The sequence below is a fragment of the Gracilinanus agilis genome, chromosome 1 (genome assembly GCF_016433145.1).
Source record: "Gracilinanus agilis isolate LMUSP501 chromosome 1, AgileGrace, whole genome shotgun sequence".
Taxonomy (NCBI): domain Eukaryota; kingdom Metazoa; phylum Chordata; class Mammalia; order Didelphimorphia; family Didelphidae; genus Gracilinanus; species Gracilinanus agilis.
Window position 1 is genome coordinate 790016504 of NC_058130.1, and position 26899 is coordinate 790043402.

Sequence of the window (26899 nt, forward strand, 5' to 3'; positions counted from 1 at the left end):
ATCAGGGAAGTTTTCCTTTATAATTTCTTGAAAGATGATGTCTAAGCTCTTTTTTTGATCATGGCTTTCCCATTGTCTATTAATTTTTAGATTAACTCTCCTGGATTTATTTTTCCAGGCCAGTTGTTTTTCCAATGAAATATTTTACATTTTCTTCTATTTTTTCATTTTTTAAATTTTGATTGTTTCTTGATGTCTCATGGAATAATTAGCTTCCTCTTTGCCTAATTCTAAACTTTAAGACATGTTTTTCTTGAGTGAGATTTTGTACCTCCATTTCTTTTTGACCAATTCTATTTTTTAAAAGAGTTTCTTCCTTGAGGGAATTTTTATACCCCTTTTCCCATATGGCGAATCTTTTTCTTTAAGACTTTCTTTCCTTCAGTACATTTTTGAATATATTTTTATGTTTGGTTGATTCTGATTTTTAAGAAATTATTCTCTTTGTTGGATGTTTGTACCTCTTTTAGCAATTAGCCTATTCTGTTTTTAAGCTATTAATTTCTTTAGTATTAATTTGTCCCTTCCTTACCAAACTATTGAATCTTTTTTCATGATATTTTCGCATTTTTTCTTTTATCTCTCTTATTTGATTTTAAAAATCCTTTCTTGAATTTTTCCATTAATTATTTTTGTGCTTAAGATCAATGGAGGTGGACAATGGGGAGAGAAAGAATCAGGGCTTATATGTTCTTAAATCTTAAAAGCAAGTCTCAGGTATAACCAATTCAGTGAAATAGAGACAGCCCAGGATGATCCAGACCATTTCTCAGGTGCCTCTTCCTTCTTGTGAAGGAATTCTGAGTCAATGTTCCTGAATGCTTCCCATTATTGTGGCCTGATTTATTTCTTATGTATACCTTAGTGTTCTCATCTGACCTTAGCAAGATCATATAACATTTGGGAATAAAGATGCAGCCCAGTAAACCAGCACTTGATGCCAGGATAGAAAAGATCTCCACCACCACCATGGCTTTGCCCTTGGTGCTTTGGTAGGTGGGCAGGAAGGAGATCCACACACTACAGAAAACCAGCATGCTGAAGGTGATGAACTTGGCTTCATTGAAGGTATCAGGGAGGCTTCTGGCCAGGAAAGCCACTGTGAAACTCCCCAAGGCTAGGAAGCCAATGTAACCCCAAACACAGTAGAAACCAAGAACAGAGCCCTCATTACATTCAATGATGATCTGATTAGGTAGGGAATGTGTGTCTATGTCTGGAAAGGGGGGAGATATTCCAAGCCAGATGCCACAGAGAATTACTTGAATCCCAGAACAAAGGAGTACGATGAAGTTGGACACTCTACGTTGCAGCCATATCTTGCTCCTGCTTCCTGGTATTGTAATTTTGAAGGCCAGAATGACCATGATGGTTTTTGCTAAAATGCAAGAAACAGCTATGGTGAACACAATCCCAAATGTTGTTTGTCGAAGGAGGCAGGTGGCTGTAGTGGGACGGCCAATGAAGAGCAAGGAGCAGAGAAAACAAAAGGTGAGGGAGATGAGTAGAATATAGCTGAGGGCCCTGTTATTAGCTTTGACTATGGGGGTGTCCTGGAACTTCACAAACACTCCAATAATCAGAACTGTTAGAAAAGAGAAGGAAAGAGCCAAAGAGGCTAGAATCATTCCCAGAGATTCTTCGAAATCCAGAAAAAAAATGACTTTGGGGAGGCAGTAGTTTTTCTTCTTATTTGGATACTCATCTTCTGGGCACTTCTTACAAAGCTTCATATCTGTTGGGAACAAGAAACATCTCATTGTTTTATGTTGAATAACTTCTCCTCATTTCCAGACCCAGGAAACAGACCCAATAGATCTGCTTAGTCCTTTTGGCTCCAGGGGGTGGGAGGTACCTCTCAAGTTATGCTTAGACAATAAGAGTGGTGGTCACTGAAGCTACTCTAGCCTTATACTGTGTGAATACCCTTGATAATTTCGAATACTTAGATCACTTTATTTCTCACTATTTATCTTTCACAAATGAAGACATTTATTCCTTAGTCTATCTATGTTCAGATTGCATGTGTACTCAGTGCTACTTTCCCAACATTATTCATAGTAATTGCTAATATTTATACAGTAGCTACTATGGGGAGGTACTCTGCCCAGTGTTTTAGAATGATTATCTACTTTGATCCTCACAAGAACCTTGAGAAGTTGGTGCTATTAGCATTCCCATTTTAAGGATGAGAAAATTAGGCAAGTATAAGTTAAGTGACATGCTTAGATTCACAGAACGCATAAGCATCTGAAGCTGTATTTGAACTCAGGACTTTCTTCCTCTAGTTACAGAACTCTATGTTATGTCACCAAGTTTCCCGCCTCATCTTTACCCTTCACTATTGAATTTCAAGAATGCATTTAACTATTCTCAGATTCAACAGGTGGTGTGTATGAGGATCTGGTACTGCTCTAAAGCCATAGTTCATAAGGCTCTGCTGATACCCTTTCTGTTACCATCAGCCCATAGACAAAATCAGCTGATAGTAAGATGTTTTTTACTGAAAAAATTTTAAAAATATTTTTTAAGTTATTCCCCTCAGTAAACTGTGTCCCACTTTCCTACAAACACACATGACACCCCACCTTGGAATATTATGTTGATATGTCAAATAAGTAAGGAACATAAATGGTTAATGCTATTTGCATACTGTGAGACTTTACTCTTTCTCTCTTCATATTGTCTTCTTTGCAAAACAAACCGTTGTGGCAATAATTAGTTTTCTCCAGTCCATAGCTGACTTTCTCCTTTTCTGCCAGAGGTCACAGCCTTGAAAAGACTGCTAATATCAAGTGGTTGCTTCCTTGTATCAATGTCTGCATGGAAAGAATCTTCCTCAACTGTATTTCAAACTCTTTTTACTTTCCTTCTGACTTTTGCCAATTAGTAAATGATATGGACTTTTCCATTTCAGCAGAAAACAAAGTGTATACCCTTAAAATGTATTTATTTATATTTTTCAGTTACATGTAGAAACCATTTTTGAAAATTTTTTGACATTTTTGAAATTAATGTTTTCATCCTCCTTGAGGTGAGGAATAATTTGATGTAGTTTATATCCATTCATGTAACACATGTTTCCATATTGCTCATGTCTTCACAGAAGTCACATATCAATTCAACAGAAATCTTATAAATGTGAAATAAAATGGAAGATGGCATGCACTGATATGAACTCAGATTCCAACAATTCCTTCTTTGGCTGTGGATAGTATTTTTTCATGAGTCTCTTGTAGTTGTCTTGTGGACTTGTTTTGCTGATACTGGTTTAGTCCTTCAAAGTTAATCACTATCTAATAGTTTTCTTATTCTACACATTATTTTCCTGATTCAACATATTTCCCTTTACATTACGTTATATAACTTTTTCCAAGTTTCTCTGAACTGATTCTGTTCATTATTCCTTATGGCACAATAGTATTCCATTACAACAATATTTCACAATTTTTTCATCTATCAAGCTTAAATTAAGGAGACTGAAAAGTGAGGAGAGCAGTTTAACAGAGACTTTGTTTAATTTGAGAAAGAAGTACTGATAGAAAGATAGAAAAGAGTAAAGAGATTATTGGGGCAGCTGGGTGGCTCAATGGATTGAGAGCCAGGCCTAGAGACTGGAGGTCCTAGGTTCAAGTCCGGCCTCGGACACTTCCAGCTGTGTGACCTTGGGCAAGCACTTGACCCCTATTGCCCACCCTTACCACTCCTGGGCCAAGGACGGTCCCTAGCCCAGATGAAAAAGGAGGAGGGTTGGGCATGGGGCTAGCAACCCCACCCTGTAAAAACTACATCTGCTAAAGAAACTGCAACCTAAAGTAGGGGCAGCTGGGCTAGCTCAGTGGATTGAGAGCCAGGCCTAGAGACGAAAGGTCCTAGGTTCAAAACCCAGGCTCAGACACTTCCCAGCTGGGTGACCCTGAGCGACTGTGTGACCCATTGCCTACTGGTTGTGGCCCTATGCTCCTAGAATGGAGTCCCAGGATAAAAAAAAAGAGATTATTAATCTTATATCCTGCAAATATACCTAAATTCCTAATAACTACCTAAAATTTACTAAAATTACCTCTAACTGTCTTCTCAGGACAGATTCTTCTTCCTGGAACACCAGGTCTACTCTACTCTACTCTATATATGTATATATATACACTAACTTCCTAACTCCTTAAAATAATAGACAGCCTGTTTTCTATAGCAGCCCAACTGTCAGTAGCCAACTGACAGCAGGTCTTTGCCTCAGAAATAGACCTCCTGCTCTTTAGAGATCCAGGAGAGAAAAGATTCTAAACTTTCAGTGGCTACTTCATTATATCCTCACTCAGCAACTGTTCCCCCTTACTTCTTGTCAGAGGGAAGGCTACTCCCTCTCCTCAGATACTGGTCTCTTTGGTAACAGAATCTTCAGCTCTGACTCACTGACTCACTGAAACTATCACTTCTTATCTACTTAGAAATTCTGCTCTCTAGCCCCTTAAGGAAACAGAGACAGAGACTAAGAAAATCTATTTAACTTACTCCCCTCTGAGATCCTTTGGGAGACTAGTCTACCCAATGGATCTTTCAAACTTAACTATCTTATACTTATACTCAGATTGAGAGTTGTCTATACTATTAATCCTTTCTAATAGAAAACTATAGTAGAGAAACAGGGAGAAGTAAAGAGAGAAAGAAAGAAAGCAAAACAAATTTTGGTTTACAAGTCTCAAATTACAAACAATTACAAATAATTACAGTTACAAATAACACAATCCTGACTATAGTCTACATCAGTGATAGGCAAACTATAGCCTGCGGGCCAAATGTGGCCCTCAGAAATGTTTTATCAGCCCATGCACATTATTCCTAATCTAGTGAACACAATGAGTAGGATACAATACAATGAAATTTCGAAAGAGTTGCCTTAGAAACAGACTGACAGATGAGAATATCCTTTCCTTTGGCCCCCTCTTTTAAAAGTTTTCCCATCACTGGTCTACAGGAATAAGAACCTGAAGATCTTAATCCAAACTAAACAAATACCCCATAAAAAGTTTACAATTCTTATGTACAAATATATACAAGAATATTATATATACACACACACACACACACACACACACACACACACACAATATCCCCCCTGAGGTGGGTGTTGACTAATACTTATAACACATTGTAACACTTTATCATTTACCTATTATTCAGATATTTTAACTTTTTCTATAATCCCATAAAGTTATATTAGTAATAATCATTTCTAAACAGAAATTCTATAATATATAAATTATACACTTACCTATTTGCTATTACTCATTCTATTTCAAAATCAAAACTTTTATTCTTTTATTGAAAAAATCTAACTTCAGGAGTTCAATGACATTGAAAATAGTGTCCTTTTGTCTCTGTAGTCTTATCCTTGATGCATGCAGTCAATCATTTCTGATGGAAGGTACTCTTTTTACATGAGAGCAATAGATCCACAATGTGTTTTCTCCAATTCTAATTGCTCTTGGGATTGTTAGCAATACTTGGAATAGACCTTCCCAGGCTGGCTGAGTTGCTCCTGTGTATTAGAAATTCTTTACATATCCTGTGTCTCTTGGATTTAAACTATGAAGAGAAAAGTCTATAGCTCCAGCTTGCACCATGGCTATGGATTCCTGAAGTTTTCATATTTTGATTTGCAGATCTTGTATATATGAGGCAATAGAAGTACCTCCTCCTAGCAATGTTGTACACACAGGGTTAAATTTTTTAGCATGTATTGGTGGAGGATCAAACGGAATCTCAAATGGTAAGATGTATAGCTCTCCCCTGGGCCTACTTCGAAGGTAGAATAATGCTAGAGGGAGAGCTTCAGGTCATTTAAATGATTCTCAGTGCATAATTTTCTGATCATGGTTTTAAGTTCTCTGTTCATTATTTCAATTTGCTCTCAGCTCTGAGGATGGTATGGTACATGAAAGTTTGGTGTTATTCTTAAACATGAGTAAATTTGTCATAAAACTGAATCAATAAAATGAGTGTCCCTGTCTGAATCAATCTGCGCTGGTAGGCCAAATGGAGGTATGATTTCTCTTCAAAGCACTTTCACAATAAACACCAATATTGCTTTAGTGGTTGGAAATGCTTCCAGCCATCTGGTTAGCTGGTCTACTATTACTAAGCAAAATTTGTAATGTCCAGCCTTTGGTATTGTAATGAAATCTATTTGCAGATGTTCAAAAGTGTGTAAGCCAAAGGATGTCCACTAAAAGTTTTTTCCATGAAAGACATGCTTTATATGCTTGGCAGCTAGGACAGGCTGCACACATTTTAGAGGTGATGTCAGTTATGCCAGGGGCTATCCATACATTTTTTACAGAGTCTAAAATGCCTTGGGTTCCAAAATGACCATTTTTATGGATGGATTGACAGATTTGAATATAAAAACTTTCAGAAAGTATGGGTTTTCCTTCAAATGCCACTCAAACCACATTAATCTGTTTTGCTTTGAAGTTTTGTTTCCAATTTTAAATTTCTTATTCATTATAGGAAAGAGATAAATCTGATTCATTGATAGTTGTCAAATTTAAGATTAATTCAGGGCCTTCTAATGCAGCAGGTTTTGCAGCAATATCTTCCTGGGGGTTTCCTCTAGAAATAGGGTCAGTTCCACCTGTATGGGCAGAGCAGTGCACCACAGCCACGGTTTCAGGTAGTTGTAGAGGAGAAAGAAACTGATTGATGATTCTAGAATTCCTGATACTTTTATCAACTGTTGTTAAAAATCCTCTTTGAAGCCAAGGGATAACAATAGCTTGACATATTCTAAAGTCATATCTCGAGTCAGTGTAAATTGTTGCTTTATTGTCTCTTGCAATCACACAGGCATGTTTCAAAACTATTAATTCTGCTCCTTGAGTACTTATATTTGATGGAAGTGAAGCTGCCCAAAGAGTAGCAAATTCTGAGTCTACAGCTGCTCCAGTGTAACGTATAACATCCATCATAAAGGAAGAACCAACCATAAACAAAATTAGAACTCCATTTTGCAAAGGAGTGTGCAGGAAATTATCATGAGGTTTTTCTGCCACGAACACTAATGATTCACAACTATGCAATGGTTCTCCTGTGATTGGTAAATCTGGAAACAAGGTGCGAGGGTTGAGTGTTGTGCAGTATTTTAAAGTGATGTTTTCATTGTCTAATAATGTTATTTCATATCTTATAAGTTTTTGGTCAGAGAATGCTTGTGTTCTATGCCTTTGAAATAATGCTTCAACATCATGTGGACACATTATTGTTAGTGGGCATCTCGATACTATATATGTAGATTTTTTATTAGCAAAGGTGTTGGAGCTATGCCTCTAAGACATGGTGGTGCTCCTGAAGCCATTGGGTCTAGTTGAGCTGAATAATATGCAATTGCACATTGAACATGTCCTAAAGCTTGGCTTAAAACACCTGAAGCTACTCCTCTCCATTCATGTACATGCAGAGTGAATGGTTTGTTGTAATCTGGGATGCCTAGAGTAGGGGAAAACAACAAAACCTTTCTTAATTTAGTAAGCATTACTAGGTGTTCTGCCTCCAACCCAAGTGGTTGAATGACTGCATCTTTTGTCAATGTTATAAGAGGTTTGGTGATTTCCTCACAGCAAGGAATCCATTTCCTGCAAAATCCTGTTGTTCTCCAAGTTGTTCTAAAGTGTCTGATAGGGGGTGTGGCACTAAATTTTTTGGTATCTTCAATACACTTAGGGAAAATGAAGTGAGCACCATCAGGTAAAGCAAATCCTAAATACTCTACTTTTGGGAGATAGCACTGAACCTTTGCCTTTAAGACCTTGTATTCTCTCTTATATAATTCCAGCAGGAGATGTTTGCTAACTTCTTGGCATGATTCGGCATTTGGGAAGGCCAAGAGCAAATCATCCACAAAGTGATTTGCCAAATCTTGTGTCAAAATTTGGGAAAATGAAGTTGGACTTTATACATAACCTTGAGGCAGACAACGCCATGTCTATGAGAACATTTCAAGGTGAATACAAATATGTTTTAGGAATCTTCATGGATGAGTATTGAAAAAAAGGAGTAACAGAAATCTACATTGTAAAAGATTTAGTGGTACTAGGAATAGAGGAAATAATGGTGGATGGACTTGCAACAACATCATCTTTTGATGATGTGATTATTAACAGCCCTTAAATCTTGAACAGATAAATAGGTTTTCCATTTTTGTCTAATTTTGGTTTTTTAATAGGCAAGATAGATGTATTGTATTCTGATTTGCATGGGATTATTATTTTCTGTTCAATTAAGGAATTTATCACTGGGATAATTCCCTCAATTGCCTCTTTTGATAATTGATACTGAGGAATAGAAGGAGGTGGGCCATCTTTTGTTCTAATATGAACCAGAACAGCTGATTTAAGTAGGCCTACACTAGAAGAAGATGTATTTCAGAGATATTTGGGTTTATCTGTTGGTATTTCAAAAGTGGGAGTTTTATCCATCTCCTGACTATCTAGAAAGAGTCCAGGGAACACATTTAGAGATTCCTCAGGTAGTTCTAATGTAATATTGCTATCTTGAGGGCATATTATCCTGGGTCTTATTACACAAAAGATCTCTCCCCAATAAATTCATAGGGGAGTTAAACATTAAAAGGAATGATTGTTCCATGGATGAAGGTTCCACAGACAACATTTGTGGTGAAAGCTTTGGGACTTTCAGAGGTGTTCCTGACACACCCACAACATTGACAGAGCCAATAGAATTGCAATTAATATCAGGCATACTCATCAGCATAGATCTTGATGCCCCAGTATCTAGAAGACAATCATGTAACATATTTCCTACTTTTAATGTCACATGTGGTTCATTGCTATTTGGGGGAGAAAGGACTGGGATGACTGGTGTAATTATATCGCTGTCTGGAAAAATCAAATGTTTCAATATTTGATTACAGAGTCCTTTCTCCCCTCTCAGACCTTTATAAAGGTCCATGTGTACTTCTCTGAAATTCTGCTCATTGAGGAGGATTTATATTTTGGCCACTGTGTGGAGAAGCCCCATTTTGTATGTATTGTAATATGTTATTTGCCTCATTTTGATTATTGGTTCTATCATTATCATAATTTCTATAATTGCTATTTCTGTAATTGATTCTGTTGTTATTATTTCTAGAATAGTTGTTCCTAAAGTTTCAATTATTTCTAAAATTAATGAATACTTGAGTACAGCTTCTGCAATTGAACACTGTGTCCCCCCTTTCCACACAAGTAACATGTTGTCCTTTGGTTTGTAGATTCTCAAAAAGGGCCTATAGCTACCCAATGATTTTTCTTTTTTCCAAGTTTTCATTTTAATACTTTTATTTTCTTTCTTAATGCCTCCACTAAATCACTATCATCATCTTTCTTTTCATGCCCATTATACACATATATGGCCAATCTTCTTAATTCATGAAGGTCTATATTTGGCCACTTAGGACAACTGTTTTTGAAATGGTTCTTGATCAACCTGCAACAATTTTTCACAAATTGCCTTCTCAATTGTCTAACATTCTTTTCTCTTTTCAAATCTAGATCTATATACCTTCCTCCCAGTTCTATAAGTCTATCTATAAACTAGGAAGGATTTTCACGAGTTTCTCTTGTCTGAGTTTGTTAAACTTTGTCCAGCTACCCAGTCTGTCAGAACACACCCTCATAGCTTTGATTATTGACTCCCTAGCCTGACAAAATCTAGTGTAATCACTTTCATTGTTAAAATCCCATTTGAGGTTTTTAAGCTGCCAGTGAACAGCTCTTCTTCTCTATGTAAGAGGGAGATTTTTAGTATTTTATAAATATATATTTAAAGTGTGGCTGCAGGAATCTACAATTCAGATTGATTCCATAATTAAAATAGACCCAAGTCAGTATCCAGTTTAAGGTAGTTTATTTACAATTAGGAAGGTAAATGTAAGTAATTAGAGAGAGGGAGAGGCTGGTCCAGGCCTGGAGAGGCCTGGACAGAGAGAGAAGGTTAAAAGGCTAATTAAACTAGGTTACAAGCCACAAGACTTTAGAAATCAGAGAGGCTATAAGCCTACTTAAGGCAGAGTTTGGAAATGCCAAGGTAGGCCAAGGAAGTCAGCCTAACTTACCCATGTGACAATTCAGAAAAGAAGCATTCTGAGGTCTCAGCCTAACACCTTCAGCCCCAAGTCCAAAGCCGGAACACCTGAACTCCTGAACTCCAGAACTCCTGAACTCACGAACTCTCTCTACTAGGTTGTAACCCACGTATTTAAAGAGATAATGTCTCTCGTCATTTCCTGTGGGCCACTTCTAATTCAAGTGGACCAATGGCAGCCTCTACACTGATTTTGGACTGCCCAAAGGGCAGTGTCTTGTTCTTGATTTGATACTTATTGTCAAGTGTGATTAAATTATCTCCATTCTCCCCTGAGGGAGGTGGGGATGATATAATCTAGATACCATGGGTAAGTAGATTTTTGACTATGAATGGGCTAGAGTTAATTTCATTTACACATCTAAGCCTCATTAGTAAGAGAGATAACCTTATTTTGATCCCCTTTCCTTAACAACTTCTCTAACAAATGTTCAAAATCAATCCAGGTTGGATCAAATTATTGACATATGCTTTCTAGCCTTTTGATAATAGCTTATGGGATCATCCTCAAAAAAAGAGGCATTCAGTTTAAATCCCTTAATATCCTGAGGGATAAATGGTTTTTGATGTCTTATGGTAACTAACTCTTGTTGAAGATTAAAAGTTGGAACTTCTCTTAGGGGGAATAGGCCTATATCTTGATTATTTCTTATTGTTTTTTTTTCTCTTGGGTTTCTGCTTGAGCTGCCAGGGAGTTGATGGAGGAAGTAGGAACAGTAGGAGGGACAGGTTGATTAGAGTGAGAGGTAGTTTCAGTAAGTCAAACAATAATTTGGGCCATTTGAGAGAGATATAATCTTCAAGGAATGCAAATTTAGTGTCAAGGTATGCAAACTGAGTTTCAATTAAGCTATATTTTCATTGTTTCTTCTTCTTAGAAGTAGGTAAATTATTTTGTAAATTTGGCATATTTGAAGTAATTCTGTCAGGAAAAAAAACTTCCAGAAATGATAACAGCCTGAAAAAATATGAAACTGGGCCCTGTGCCAGTTCATTAATGCTCTCAGGTAATGGGAATTGTTTGGGATAGTCTGGAACCTTCTCCTTTACTACATGTGCCATAATTTCTAGCACTATATTGAATTGCCTATACAAATTTCCTTCACTTCCATTTTGTGCCTATGTATTATTGAAAAGTAGGGATAGTATAGTAAAAAGTGAAGAACAGAAGATTAACAAGTTAATCAAATTTCTAGATGCTTGCCTAGTATTGTAAGGATTAAATTAAGGAGTTTAACAGGTAAGGAGAGAAACATTGTGTAATTTAAGAAAGAAGTACATATAGAAAGATAGAAAAGAGGAAAGAGAGATTATTAATCTTATACCTTAAAATATGCCTAAAATTCCTAATAACAACCTAAAATTTCCTAAATCTATCTCTGTCTTCTCAGGACAGGTCCTTCTGCCTGGCACACCAGGTCTAATCTACTCTAATCTATCTATAAATTATACACTAACTACATTACTCCCTAAAATAATAGACAGCAACCCAACTGTCAGAAGCCAACTGCCAGCTGTCTCTTTTCTCAGAGACAGACCTCCTGCTCTCTAGAGATCCAGGAGAGAAAAGACCCTCAACTGTCAGTGGCTGATTCCTTATCTCCTCACTCAGCAACTGTCCCCACTAACTTCCTGTCAGAGGGAAGGCTACTTCCTTTCCTCAAGCCCTGGTCTCTTTGGTAACAGAATCTTCAGCTCTGGCTCACTGACTCACTGAATCTATCAGTTCTGATCAACTTAGAAATTCTGCTCTCTAGCCTCTTAAGGAAATAGAGATTAAAAAATCCCTTTAACACATCTATTTCCCAAATGATAGACAATCACTTAGTTTCCAATTTTTGCCACTACAAAAAGAGCCACCAAAAATAATCACTGTTCTATTTTCTGAACCACTTTGCCTTTCAAAGACCAAAGGAGTCACGTTAGAAGGGACATTTTAGACTAGTGATGGGCAAACTATACCATACGGGCCATATTCAGTCCATAGTTTGCCCATCACTGCCTTAAGCAATTCCCTAATCACTACACTAGGAAACTGCTTAAGGCAGTGATGGGCAAACTACTGCCTGGATCTGGCCCATGGGGTATAGTTTACCTATCACTGTTTTAGACCATCTGGTCTAATTCTATCATTTTTCAAAGAAGGAGAATCTGAGACTCATTGAAAGTTATGTAACATAGAGGTTCCACACAGCTTCTAAATATATGAAGTGGGAATTAAAGTTTTACTGATTCCAGTTCCTGTGCTCTCTCCACAATACCATAGTATAGTGGGAAAAAACCTGATTTGACTCTGAGGACCTGGAATGAGATATCAATTTTGATATTTCCTATATGACCTTGGAAGAGACACTTAAACACATTAGATCTCAGGTCCTTGACTGGTTAAGTGAAGGAGTTGCAGTAGATGAGTAATGGTGAACCTTTTAGAGACAGAGTGCCAGATCCTACCCATCACTCCACTTACTCCCAAGAAATAGTATTGTGTCTGCCCCCACAAAGAAGAAATTCCATGCCTCTTACCCCTAACCGAGTGCCAGGCGTGCCCTGCCCTCCTACACACATACAGGGGAGGGAGGAAGTGATCCCAATAGGCTGTTGTGTGGAGGGGTTGGTAAAATGAGTAAAGTTTTCAGCCAGAGTAGAGAGGGGGATGAACACTCTATTCCCCTACAGCTCTTCTGTTTGTGAGCTGCTCGCCTTACCTTCTGTGTGCTTCTGTGGGGCTGCTGGGTAGAGGGTTGGGTGATGTGAAAAAATGCTCATCAGGCTCAGTGGAGAGGGGTAGGGGAGAAGCTCCAATCAAGTCCCACTGCCTTCCTAGTAATGAACTGGAGGTCGCCACATGCCTACAGAGAGCACTCTGAGTGCCATCTTTTGCACTCGTGCCATAGGTTTTCCATCACTGAACTAGATGACTTCTGAGGTTTCTTCTAGCTCCAGATCTATGATCCTACATATTCACCCAGCTGATAATCATCCTCATTCCATGGTGTTCAATGCCTTAAAGAGACCAAGGACATGAGATCCCCATAGAAAGAAAACAAAATCAGTCCTCTTTTGTGTTGCATTCCTTGTTATGCTATCAGTACTATTCCCATGAATTGTATGTAACACCAGGGGCCCAATACCACTGGATTGTATTCAGTAGGTTTGGTAGCATAGGTAATTGTAGATACTTACTCATTTGATTGGAAATCTCCCCCTCTGGACATGGAGAACAGTCAAAGCAGCAGATGGGCTCTCCCTCCCTTGGGGTTTTCCTGAATCCAGGGCCACAGTTAGCACTGCACATAGCAATGGGAATCTGAACAGAGATAAGAGAATAAAAGTACTGGAAGGGTCTAGGTCATAACAAATGAGGGTCAAGTAGGTTATTTTGTTAGAACTTAGGATATAATTTTGGAGATAGGCAAAGAAACTTTATATTTATAGAATGTCTATATGATTTCTCTCTGGTCCATAAACCAAAGAGAACATTAATAGAATGTCCAGTAGACTAGAATTCAAGACATCTAATTTTTATTCCCCTCAATAATTATGTAACTTTTGCTAAGCTGCTTTTTTGCCCTGGATTTCAGATTCATCTGGAATAGGAGTTTATTAGACCTCAAAAATGCCTCTCAGATATATTCTTTCATTCTAAGTGGAAACTTGTTCATCAAATCAACTCTTTATTGTGAAAGAAATGCAGATCACAGACCTAAAAATCCATATTTAATTTGTCTAAAAGGTAACCCATAGAGAATTGAAAGATGGGCAATTAACGTTTCAGTGGAAAGTAAAGAGTAAATTTCACACTAATTTGTTAACTATAATTTGGGATGCAAAATTACTTTGGGATTTTCAAGAATGCAGCTAATTTTATAAAATAAATGATTTAAAATTAAATAAGAAATAACTCATTGTTTGGTTTCATTATGGAGAACTTCAGAATGATTTTGCTTTAGGTGAAGTCAAGTGAACAGATGCTTTCACATAATGCAGCAAATGAAATATTCCACAATGTGGAAATATCAACATGACTGGTAACTTATTATTTCAATCTCTATTTTCTAGGACAGAAAGGGAGAGAGGAAGCAGAGGAAGATTTTCTATATCAAAATATGGCTCTGTATGAATTAGTAATATATCTAATATTTATGTAGTATTTTAATATTAAAAAATTCCTTATGTAGATGACTCTAGATGTATTTTCATGATTTGAAGCTTCAAATTAACAAAGAAATTGTCTCAGACCTCTGAATCCATCCAGCTCCATATTATAGCATCCTTATGAATGGTCAAACCTTGGCCAGGGGGATCACTGGAGATAAACTGCCCCACTTTCACTAGGGCTTCAGTTTCATTAGGAAAGAACAAAAAGTTCATAATGTCATATTGAGCCTCAGAACTTCCTGTGTCATCTAAAAACACTTGGTGGCCGGCACTGTTGTTAAACTGGGTTTTCTTCAGAAAGGAGTGGAGCTGAAAGGGAAGAGAAATATCAGTCATGGCCAGGTGCCCAAGGACAAGGCTTTTACCAAAGCAGGACATATGAGCTTTTCTTTGATGGGATAACAAATATCCTGGATTCTTTCAAATACCTCTAAAAAGTAGATGCTATATTCAATCTAAGGAGATATTTTCATTTGCTCAGCTCTTAGGACAGCAAATTTTATTTACAGTAGTAGATGCTCTAGAAATGTTTGTTAAAGGATCCGTTTATTAAATGATATGAATTGAATTCTGAGCAAAGAAGATCTACTCAGTCCTTTTCACATAATGCTCAGAACATCCCTCTAGGCAGTTAAAAAATTCGCAAAGTTCTCACACCCACGTCTGACCTATCCTCACTTCTAGAGTTAGCTCATCCATCAAAGGTTATGGAGAAAATTTGACTCAGGGATGAAGTGTGCACATCTCTAGGCATGTGTGTGCTCATTATGTTTCTGACAGAGGACAGGCATGGAGAGTCAGGAGTGTGTAATATTTTGTTTTTGTTTTTGTTTTTGTTTTTTCCTAAATTCTTAACTTTTGTGTATTAGCATCTAGGTGGAAGAGTGGCAAGGGTGGGCAATGGGGGTCAGGTGACTTGCCCAGGGTCACATAGCTGTGAAGTGTCTGAGGCCAGATTTGAACCTAGGACCTCCTGTCTCTAGGCCTGACTCTCAATCCACTGAGCTACCCAGCTGCCCCAGGAGTGTGTAATATTTTTAATGGAAGTGGATGCTGCTGACAGAAGGTCTAATCATAAAGTCATCCACTCTATTGGCTAATGGAGCTTTTCAATAGCACTTGAATGGAATTGTCTTAAAATGATCTACCTGATTTTCCATTGAGGCCAAAGTAAATTAGTTATCATTTCTCAGAAAGAAAGTTGATGGTTCTCTGAGAGACTTCATCCCCTAAGGATACCTACAGAAGAGTTTGCTGGTTTTTGTGTCAGTAAAAGTTGATTTTGAATTTGCAGATGCTTACTAGGTGTGTGACTCTAAGAAAGATACAATATCTCTGGGTTTCACTTTATTCATCTGTAGAATGGGAATAATAGTAACTCTTAACTCATAACTTTATTGGAAGGAAAAAATGAGATAACATATATAAGTATCTTTGCAAACCTAAAAGTACTAAAGAAATGCTAGCTATAAATATATTCATTAATCACAGGACCATCAAGGCCCCAAAGCAAAATTCAGTATCTCTATAGGTCCTCATGACATCCTGTAAAGCTGAGAAGGGAGTTTCTGTTTGAAGAAAGCATATTAACTCATGGTGGAACAGTCTGTGACCCTAGAGGGGTAGGGCTTTGGTAATAGGTTGAAAAATCTGCCAGTTTTGTTACCATTGATAAATAAATATTTAAACAGTTTCATTTACTTCTATATTGGATCCAGACATCTTGTATGTTTTGAGTCATACTGGGTCATCTCTTGGGAAATTCTAAGACTCTATATTATGGATGAGTTATAAACTTCATTTTGGGGTAAGTTTCCACATTGAAGAAATGACAGGGCCTTGATGCATTGGAGTATCTCTAGTACCTACCACTGTAACTGGCACATAGTAGGTACTTAATGTTACCTGCCATGGCTGAGGCACCAAGCTTTCTCCATCTCTTACAGATTTTTCCTCTGATGTCACTAGGAGTATTTCGTGGAGGGCCCAGGCCACAGCATATACAGCATTATAGATGGTGTAACTCATACCGGACATGGTCATGTCAAAGATATACAGAGGCAGAGCTTCCAAAGAGGAATTTGGTGAACATTCCGTCTGCTCCTGATTTTCAAATTTCTCTTCATCCTTGAATGCTGATGACCAAAACTCCTTAAGTAAAATATCCTCTGGGTATTTGGCAGGGTTTACTGTCCTGAGAAAGGGCTTGAAGCCAGGGATCTCATTTGTCACATATGAAAATGAAAGAGCTCCATTGAAATTGTGCCCATCCCTCAAACAGGGTCTCATGGTGATGTCCCAGTGAGATGTGGTGATCCAGACCTTCCATATATAGATATGAAGAGGCTGTGAATATCTAAAGATCATGAGTGAATCTGTGTCACCATGAATGATGATGACTCTGACAGAGGATTCTATGATACGTGTCATAAACATAACCTGAGATTCTCCATATCTTCTTTCACTTACTGGGATCTTCTCAGCGAAGGCCAGACAGATGCCATGCTTGACCATGTCTCCTCTTATGTCCCAAAGGAATTCCTCACCTCTCATATCATCTGTGGTTATCAGACCTACCCATGTCCATTCAAAATGTACCATTAATTGGACCACAGCCCTGTGCAGGGAAGAGTCCCTGTTGGCCAGCTGGTAGAGAGAAGGAAACTGGGCCTTGTTACTCAAGATGGAATCAAAATGTCCATAGCTGATCTGGATGTGAAGGAAACATGGGGAATTTTAGTGTTTGCATTTTTTGGTATTATAGAGCAAATTTTAAAAGGACAAAGTATCCATAAACTTTTTTGTGTTAAAAGCAAGGTTGGCGAATTTAAGAATTACCTGTTTTCATTTACAAGGATTTTTATTTATTTTTTGTTATTTAGAATATATTTCCATAGTAACAAGATTCATGTTTTTCCCTTCCTTCTTCCCTCCCCACTTTCAGACATATCTATATCTTTATTTATATATATATATATATATATCATTGTTCAAAACATATCTCCATAATACTCATATTTGTAATAGTGTTTTTCTAAAGCCAAAACCCCAGACATGTTTTATTTGCAGGGGTCTCGAATTATAGACAGGGGTGGGAGATATCCAAGAAGACACAACACCAACAGGCTTCTAACAGTCCTGGTTTATTCCATCATGTTTCTCCTCTGTCAGACTTCTGTCTCATTCCTCATACTTCTGACTCTGGCTGAGCCAGAAGTAAATGCACATATCCCTTCTTATTATGGGAAATGATTTAGCCCATTAGGCAACCAAGCTAACTCAGTCAACAAAAAACAATTTTGACTAGAGCCTGACATCTGGAGCCAGGGAGGGAATTTCTCCCTGCCATCAAATCTTTATCAAGGTTATGTTGTTCTCTTCTCTGCAACTGTGTCCTCTTCCTCACCTCTTCAGGAGGAGAGGAGGGAGAGTTTGGGGGGATTTAACACCTTGGTTCTCCACAATTCCCCTCCAAAGACTGAGTGTCAGGCCCCCCTTATCCCAGAAAGGGCAGGGTGAAAGGCAGAGGAGTAGCCTAGGCACTCTGCTCAGGGAAGTAGTAAGTGCTTCCATTGGGCTGTGGAGCAGAGAGGCAAGGAGGCACAATGGAGAGGGAGTAGGTAGAAGCTCCGCCTGAGTCCCTCTGCTTTTCTAATAACTAACTCTAGCAGGCAACAGTGTGTGTGCCCAAAGAGAGTTCTCTCCATGCCATCTTTGGTATATATGCCATAGGTTTTTCATTATGGCCCTATGACTACTGCAGCAACAGAGTGGGTGTCCTATCTTTATGGTTTAAGTCCAGAGAGAGAGAGATCAGTGTGCTACTTGCCTGGGTTTTTCAAACCTTTTCCAGCCCTTTTCATTTTTACATTCATGCCTATGCACCAATTGTTGGTCTTTTCTATTTCCCTAGGGTCACCCAGGGGACATTTGCTCTGACTGGTTGTCACCCACTTTAATTGCTGACTCTCTCACAGACCCCAGGTGGAACCAGACCTGAAACTCTGTCCTCATGATCAAAATCCCCTAAATAACTTCCTTAACACAAAATTGACTTCTTCCTTCGTTTCCCTCCCACATCCCTGAGCAGGTATGCAATTCGATTTAGGTTATACATGTGTTATCATACAAAACATACTTCCATATCAGTCATTGTTACAAAAGAATACTCATATTATGTGAAATCATATACCATGAAAAATTGTATGATTTGATCAACATTCTGACTACAATCATTTTTATTTTGTATATTATTTTAAATGGAATTTCCCTTTCTATCTCTTGCTGCTCACTTTTGTTGATAATATGTAGAAATGCTGATGATTTATGCGAGTTTATTTTGTATCCTACAACTTTGCTAACGTCATTCATTATTTCAAATAGTTTTTAGTTGATTCTCTGAGGTTCTTTAAGTATACCATTATGTAATTTGCAAAGATCTGATAGGTTACTTTCCTCATTATCTACGTTAATTCCTTCAGTTTCTTTTTCTTGTCTTATTGCTAAAGATAACATACACTATTACATAATAGTGGTGATAATGGGTATCATTGCTTCATCCCTGACATTACTGGGAAGGCTCCTAACTCATCCCCATTGTTAATGATACATACTTATAGTTTCATTTTAAGGAAATTCCCTTTTATTCCTATGCTTTGTATAGTGAAATCAATATAATCAAGGCATTATAATCAGGTTCAAAATTAATATTTGGATAATAACTTGTAATAGCTCACTCACAGAAAATAAACTGAAAAGTAGAAACACAAAAGACATGATCTATTCAGATGTATCTGTTTTCTTGATGATGCCTTCTAGTTTTGTGGGGGGGGGGAAGGGGCTGAGATATTTGAAAATAAATCCTATTAAAAATAGAAACAAAAAGGGGCTCACTCTTTCCCTATCCCCAAACTTCAATTTTGCCACAATTTCCTTTTTCCTCTTGGAGTCAGTGATGTACTCTTGCCTATGACCCAGGTTCATAACCTTGACTTTTATCCTTGACTGTCTCCTATCCTTTAATCTCTCTATATGTAACTAGTGACGAACTCTTATCAATTTTATCTTCACTTAATTTCATATCTATTTACCCAGCCTGAACATCTGTCCTGACCACTAGCATTGCATCTCCAGTGGCCTGAAGACATTGTGAATTGAATGTTTCATAGACATCTTCAACTCAAAAAGTCCCAATCTGCTCTCATCACCCCCAATCTCTAAACTCTTTCTAATTTACCAATTACAATGGATGGCACTGCCATCCTCACAGGCACATTGGCTTTAAATCTAGTGGTCATTTTGGATTCCTCCCTCTCATTCCTCCCACTTCCATATCTAGTCTGTTGTCCTTTTGTATACTTTTCTCTGACACTACCAGCACTCTAGTATAGATACTCCTCACATCTATATTACTTCAGTAACCTTATGATTGGTCTCCTTGCCTCAGAACTCTTCCCCTCTCAGCTACAGTATCCAAATATCTGCCAAAGTAATCTTCCTATATACACATCTTATCATGCCAGTCTCCAATAAACCCCCATTGCTCTCTATTACCTTCAAGGTCAAACAAAATTCTTTTATCTTAAAGTACTTTACTACTTACCCTTTCTTACAGTTTGAGTTTTCTTACATTTTGTTGCACTCTACATCCTATACACTGAATGACATATACCATCTTTCTGTCCCTAACAAATGCCAACTCCTTGACCATCTCCCAAAACTGTGCCTTTTTCCCTGGTTGGTTGCCCTCCATTGAATGATCTCACTTCTAATATCTACCATTAGATTTTCTGGATTCTTTTGAGTATCATCTGAAATCTCTCTTTCTCTAATAGACCTTTTCCATTCCCCTTTAAAGCTATTGCTTTTCCCAGGGATTTTCTCCAATTTGCCCAATAGATCTTACATAGACCTCATTGTTTGCATGTTGTCTGCCTTGTTGGATTGTGATCTCACCACAGACAGTGTGGGATACTGAAACATGTGCTGAACTACAAGCTCAGGATTTGGGCTCTCATCTTAGCTCTGCTACCAAGGATCTGCTTGACCTTGGAAAAACTTCTTCACATGTATGATCATCAGAGTCTGGTGTACTGTGATAAAAAGTTTTTTCTAGCCTATCTTTATATCAAATTATTATATGATATAGCATTATGCTACTAAAGTCAATCATCAATCCATTGTCTGATCATCACTGAAAAACAACTCCATTATTCCCAGGAAAGGAGTGAAGGTGGTAGGCTCAATATTTCCCACCTGTGGAACTTTGTAGAGGTCAAACAGTGTCCCCATTTGGACAGTCAGAGCTGATGTAGCTCCTCCAATAACTGCCACAGGCTTCTGCTCCCAGCAGTTATAATTAGGGACAAGCTGGCCCTGCCCAGACAGCCACTGCAGGGAGCTCTCCAAGGTTCTCTCATCACTGTGGTAGGCATTGTAGAGGTGGAATCCCAGAGAAGAAATATTTGGTAGCATATTGGGGTCCCTGTTGATCTCTTCCACAGCAAATACCAGGGCTAGGACCTGCTGGTAATTTTTGTGCAGCCACCTGAGGGATAGAAAGTAGGAAACTGAGAACAAAATATTCAAAGGCAATCCATTAGAATCAATCAAGGTACATTTATGAAGCATTTAATATGTGGCAGGGTATTTGCTTTGGTAGCATGTATGCTAATATGTGCTAGAAACTATTCAGAATGCTGAGGATACAAAGAAAAGGAATATTCTTAGCCTTTAGCAGCTTTCATTCTAATTGAAAAAGCAACATGTAGATAAATATATACAAAGAAGACAAGTTCAGAATAGATGGACCTTACAGATATTGAAACTAAAAGTTGTTGATTATTTCTACAAGCTTCTTAGTTGATTCTCTAGGATTTTTTAAGTAGACAGTCATATCATCTGCAAAGAGTGATGGCTTAGTCTCCTCATTGCCTGTTTTGATACCTTCAATTTCTTTTTCTTCTCTAATTGCTACTGGTAGTGTTTCTAGTACAATGTTAAATAATAGAGGAGATAATGGGCATCCTTGTTTCACTCCTGATCTTATTGGAAAGGCTTCTAATTTATCCCCATTTCATATGATGCTTGTTGATGGTTTAAGGTATATACTGTTTATTAATTTTAGGAAAGGACCTTCTATTCCTATACTTTCTAGTGTTTTCAATAGGAATGGATGCTGTATTTTATCAAAGGTTTTTTCCAGCATCTATTGAGATAATCATGTGATTTTTGTTTGTTAGATTGTTGATATGGTCAATTATGTGGATGGTTTTCCTAATTTTGAACCATCTTTGCATTCCTGGTATAAATGCCACCTGATCATGGTGGATGATTCTCATGATCACTTGCTGGAGTCTCTTTCCTAATATTCTATTTAAAATGTTTGCATCTATGTTCATTAAGGAGTTTGGTCTGTAGTTTTCTTTCTCTGTTTTTGATCTACCTGGCTTTGGAATCAGTACCATATTTGTGTCATAAAAGGAATGTGGTAGGACTCCTTCTTTGTTTATCATATCAAATAATTTGTATAGTATTGGGATTAGTTGCTCTTTGAATGTCTGATAGAATTCACTTGTGAATCCTTCAGGCCCTGGCAATTTTTTCTTAGGGAGTTCTTTGATGACCTGTTCAATTTCTTTTTCTGATATGGGATTATTTAGGTATTCTATTTCTTCTGCTGTTAATCTAGGCAATTTGTATTTTTGTAAATATTTATTCATATCTCCTAGATTGCTATATTTATTGCTATGTAATTGGGCAAAATAGTTTTTAATGATTGCCTTAACTTTTCTTCATTAGAGGTGAGGTCTCCCTTTTCATCTTTGATACTGTCAATTTGGTTTTCTTCTTTCCTTTTTTCATTAAATTGACTAGTATTTTGTCTATTTTAACTGTTTTTTTCAAAATACCAGCTTCTAGTCTTATTTATTAATTCAATAGTACTTTTACTTTTGATTTTATTAATTTCTCCCTTGATTTTTTTGTATTTCTAATTTACTTTTCATCTGGGGATTCTTAATTTGCTCGCTTTCTAGTTTTTTAAGTTGCATGCCCAATTCATTAAACTCTGCCCTCCCTAATTTGTTAATATATGCACTCAAGGATATAAATTTCCCCCTGAGTACTGCCTTGGCTGCATCCTACAAAGTTTGGTAGGAAGTCTCATCATTGTCATTCTCTTCAATGAAATTGTTGATTGTTTCTGTTATTTATTTTTTGACTAGCTGGAGTTGGAGAGTCATATTATTTAATTTCCAATTAGTTTTTAATTTGCCTGTCCAGGTGCCCTTACTGATTATTATTTTTATTGCATTATGGTCTGAGAAGGATACATTTATTATTTCTGTTTTTTTGCATTTTTGCAATGATTCTATGCCCTATTACATGGTCAATCTTTGTGAATGTACCATGTGCAGCTGAAAAGAAGGTGTATTCCTTTTTGTTCCTATTTGTTTTTCTCCACATATCTATTAAATCTATTTTTTCTAGGACTTCATTCATCTCTCTCACCTCTTTCTTATTTATTTTTTCTTTGATTTATCTAGATCTGTTAGAGGGATATTTAGATCTCCCACTAGTATGGTTTTACTATCTATTTCCTTCTTGAGATCTGCCAGTTTCTCCTTTCCAATTTGCTTACCATTTCTTTTGATTTTTGAGCATCTTTCTCCAATTGGGAGTTTCTGTCTTCTAACCTGTTAATTTCCTTTTGAGCTACTTCCCACTTCTCTCACCGAATCTTTTCCAAATTTCTCATTATCTCAGATTTGAACTCTTCAGTAGCTTGTGGCCAGTTTTCATTATTTTGGGAAGTTTGGATATGATTACTTGTTTGTTCTCCTTTGCTGTTTGCTCTTTTGTCTGGATTTTCTCTGTGTAAAAGTTGTCAAGTGTGACAGATTTCTCCCGGATGATCTTTCTCTTTTGGGGTTCTTGTCTCTGGCTTGCCATTGTTAGCCTTGTGTCCTCTCAGGTTTATCCTCACACTCAGGGTCTGTCTGCACTCTTTAGCCTCCTGAGGTCTCAGGTCTAGTTGTTCTCGGGGTCAAGCCTCCTGGTGGTCCCCTTTTTGTTCCTCTGCCTGAGGTTCTTTTAACAGTCTCAGGGTGCTGCTTCCACAGTTGTGAACCCCTTCTGCTCTGGGTCCCCACTCAAGGTTCACACCTGAGCTCAAGATCCAAGTCCTTGCTTGAGCTTAGGATCCATGTCTGGGCTTGTGTCCACACCTGTACTTGTGCCTGTGCTCAGGGTCTGCATTCAAAGTCTGTGTGTGTTCTTTAGCCTCTTCGGGTCTTAAGTCTTGCTGCTCTCAGGAGCAGGCCCTGGTGACCCCAGGTAGCTGCCAAGGACTTAATGCGTGCCCCAAACTTGCTCTAACTCTTGTGTGCTGGCTTTGGCACTGTAGGTGGTATGGGGTGGGGGACTGGGTTACTCAGCTCATGTTGTAGTGAGTGCTGTTTCACGCCTTTATAGCATGGAAATCCCCCAATTCCACATACCTCCAATGCTGTGCCATGTTGTGGGGTCCCTTTGTTCCTCTGGATTTGTTTTTATGTCTTCTTGAGGAGTCCTGTATGTTTCAGTTAGATGAGGTTAAGCACCTGCTTTTTACTCTGCTGCCATCTTAACCAGGAAGTCTGTAGAACCTACATAAACTTATTTCACTCAGAATATATTCCCCAGTTTACCTTTATTGCATTTACTTGACACAGTATGAAGTAACCCATAACACCTATCATGAGTCATGTACTATGCTAGGGCCATAGAAAAACAAAGAAAGGCTAGGGACAGTTCCTAATTATACAGAATTTACAGTCAAAAGAAGGTGGAAACAAGCGAACAATTTTGTATGAGAAAGCTAAATGTAGTAACTTTGGAGATAATCAAAAGCAGGAAGGTATGAACATGTAGGAGGACAGGATAGAGAGAGGCTACTTGGAGGTGGTAGGATTTTAGCTGGGATTTGAAGAAAATCAGAGAAGCAATGATGTGAAGTGGAAGAGGGAGAGAATTACAGCAATGGAATACCCATAGTCAAGAGATGTAGTGTCTTGTATGAAGAATACCAAGAAGGTTACTATCCATGGTCATCTCAGAGGTCATGGGAGATGTAAAGTATCAGAAAATTGGAAAGTTAGGGGAGAAGGTTATGAGGGCTTTTAATGACACAGAGAGGATTTCATATTTGATCCTGCAGATCACAGGGAGTTCATGAAATTTATAGGTGTTTTTAAAATTTATGATGTTAACTCATTAGGAAGATCAGTATTGCAATAGTTAATAATAGGCTGTGGAAGGCCACTGAGAGAAATAGGATTTATAATAGATCTTTTTATCAGGATCCCATCAAAGTTGATGTAGTTGACAGGCTCATACATTGACTCCCTTTGACCTGAAAGGATCAGGTTGGGTGATGGATAGCTTATGTGAGATAAAAAGCCAAACCACTCTCGATGGCTCTTCTTTATTGAAAATATATTAAATTAGTTTTGAAGATAGCCTCAAGTATTATAAAATGCCCTTGAGTAACCCAACAGTTAAGAGGTTAACACTTTCCTTCCAAGACAGAAATGCAGAAAATTAAACTGCCTGGCCTCTGAATCTAATTCTAGACAGTAAAGGTAAAAATTAGACAAAGTTAGACAAGATTTAATCCAAGCAGGTGCTTTCCTCCTGATAAAGTATAAAACTCAACCTTGAAACTTTTTCTCATCAAGCATACCTTTCATGAGAAAATCTTTTGTATAATATATGCCAAAAAGTGTGGTAATTCTTTAACCATGATGTGTCTACGCAGCCTCAAACTCCTTTGTGCTCTGTGTGAATTGGATTTTTGAATACTGTATAAATAAATTCCATGCTCCTTGTTAGGAGCAGCCATGAACTGACAGACAGCCAGTCTCCCACTTTTTTCTCCCCTAAACCATCCCTATCAGATTCCTGGAGCTGTTGGATAGCTTTCAACAATAGGTTATTGCTTTTAAAGCCCTATGTATTCTTGTTACAGCCTTTCTTTTTTGGGTAATTAGACATTTCTTTTCCTTCTTTAACATGACTGAAGACATAGAACAATGACATCTGTAAATATTATATTTATGCTGTACATATTTTGTATATAATGTGTCTCCTTCCTTAAAATGTAAACTCCTGGCAAGTCAGGATCTCTTTTTTGCAGGGCTTATATTTTCAGTTTATCTTAGAGCAGTTCCTGGAACGCAATAGGTGCTGAGGGTACACTTGTTGATCAATTGATTCTCCAGGCTAACAATTCTCATATTCTTTTTATTTTCAATAAGAAATTCATTTGTAAGAACTTTTCCTCTCCATAAACATCATTGTTCCTCCTCTTGTCTATGATTCAATCAGAAGAGAGGTTTTGCTGGAATTTTGAAAAAAAAGGCCTCCATATATGGAGGGAACTGTATTCTCTAACTCCAGTAATTGACTGGAATCAACTTTGAGTAGTATATAAAAATATACTTAAAAGGGAAGGAAGGAAAAAAAGAGATTCGAAGAATAAAATCAAAACACTCCAACAAGTACACTTTCTTTTCATATTTTGTCTGATGAATGAGGATCTACTTAGGGAACAGAGCAAAGCAGTGTTCAGAGGGAAAACCATAAATGGACAGTGACTGATGGATAAAGGGACATAAAGACAGAAACTACCATGAAGAAGCAGGGACTCATAAGTGGGAGTCAAGTCTTCTTTGGCCCATTTTGATAGCAATTTTCTCTTATTCACCTCCACTTTCTTGGGGCAGGAACATCCCCACTGAAGAATCTTGATTTAGAAAACCAAACACTGGTTCCTCATCCAAGATGCTTGTCTATTTCTCTCTTAATTTTGAATTTCTACACATTTTCTGTGTTACTCGACATTCTTCCCAGTTGCAACAAAGTCAGAGTAAATATTGAAATGGGACCATAACAGATCTGTCAGTTCTCCATGAGACCTAAGCATGACAACAGATGCTCCTTCAAACCCTTGGGATGTAGATGTTACTTAACAGAGGAAAACTCAGAAGCCCAGAGATGCTAATAATAATACCTGTAAGAATTGCTAATATTTAGGTAGTTTCTTTTGCATTTAATATCTAATTTAAACCACACAAAAGCCCTGGAGGTAGATGGTATTACCTCTATTTGATAGGGAAGGAAACCAAGATGAACATAGGTTAATGTGGTCCTTTGAGGTTTACAAAAGATTTTCCATATAGTCTTATTAGATACAACAAAGGTCTATGCTCAGCAGTGGAATCATAAAGCTAGAACTGATAGGAATTGCAAAGAGAATGTTGGAAGCAGCAGACTGGCACTCCTCATCTCACAACCTTTTGTAATCATCACAGTGAAAAAGAGCATTTATGAGTTAGAAAGGCACTTACTTGTAATCCCTACAACACTTGTCAGGATGACTTTGAAACATTTCTGCTCCTCTGACACTGCTGACTTCAATGGAATACAGGGGGAGAAAGCTCCCAATCACCAGGTCCCCATCTCTGGAAAGGCTGGGACTGGTTTTTGGGAAACAAGGAGACTTCTCTGTCTTGTGTACAGATGACAGCTGTGTGTGCATTATCAGGAGGACAGGAATCAT

General features: G+C 37.7%; 1 pseudogene; it reads right to left on the reverse strand.

Moving 5' to 3' along the window:
* Nucleotides 1-693: 693 nt before the first annotated feature.
* Nucleotides 694-26899, reverse strand: LOC123230492 (annotated as a pseudogene).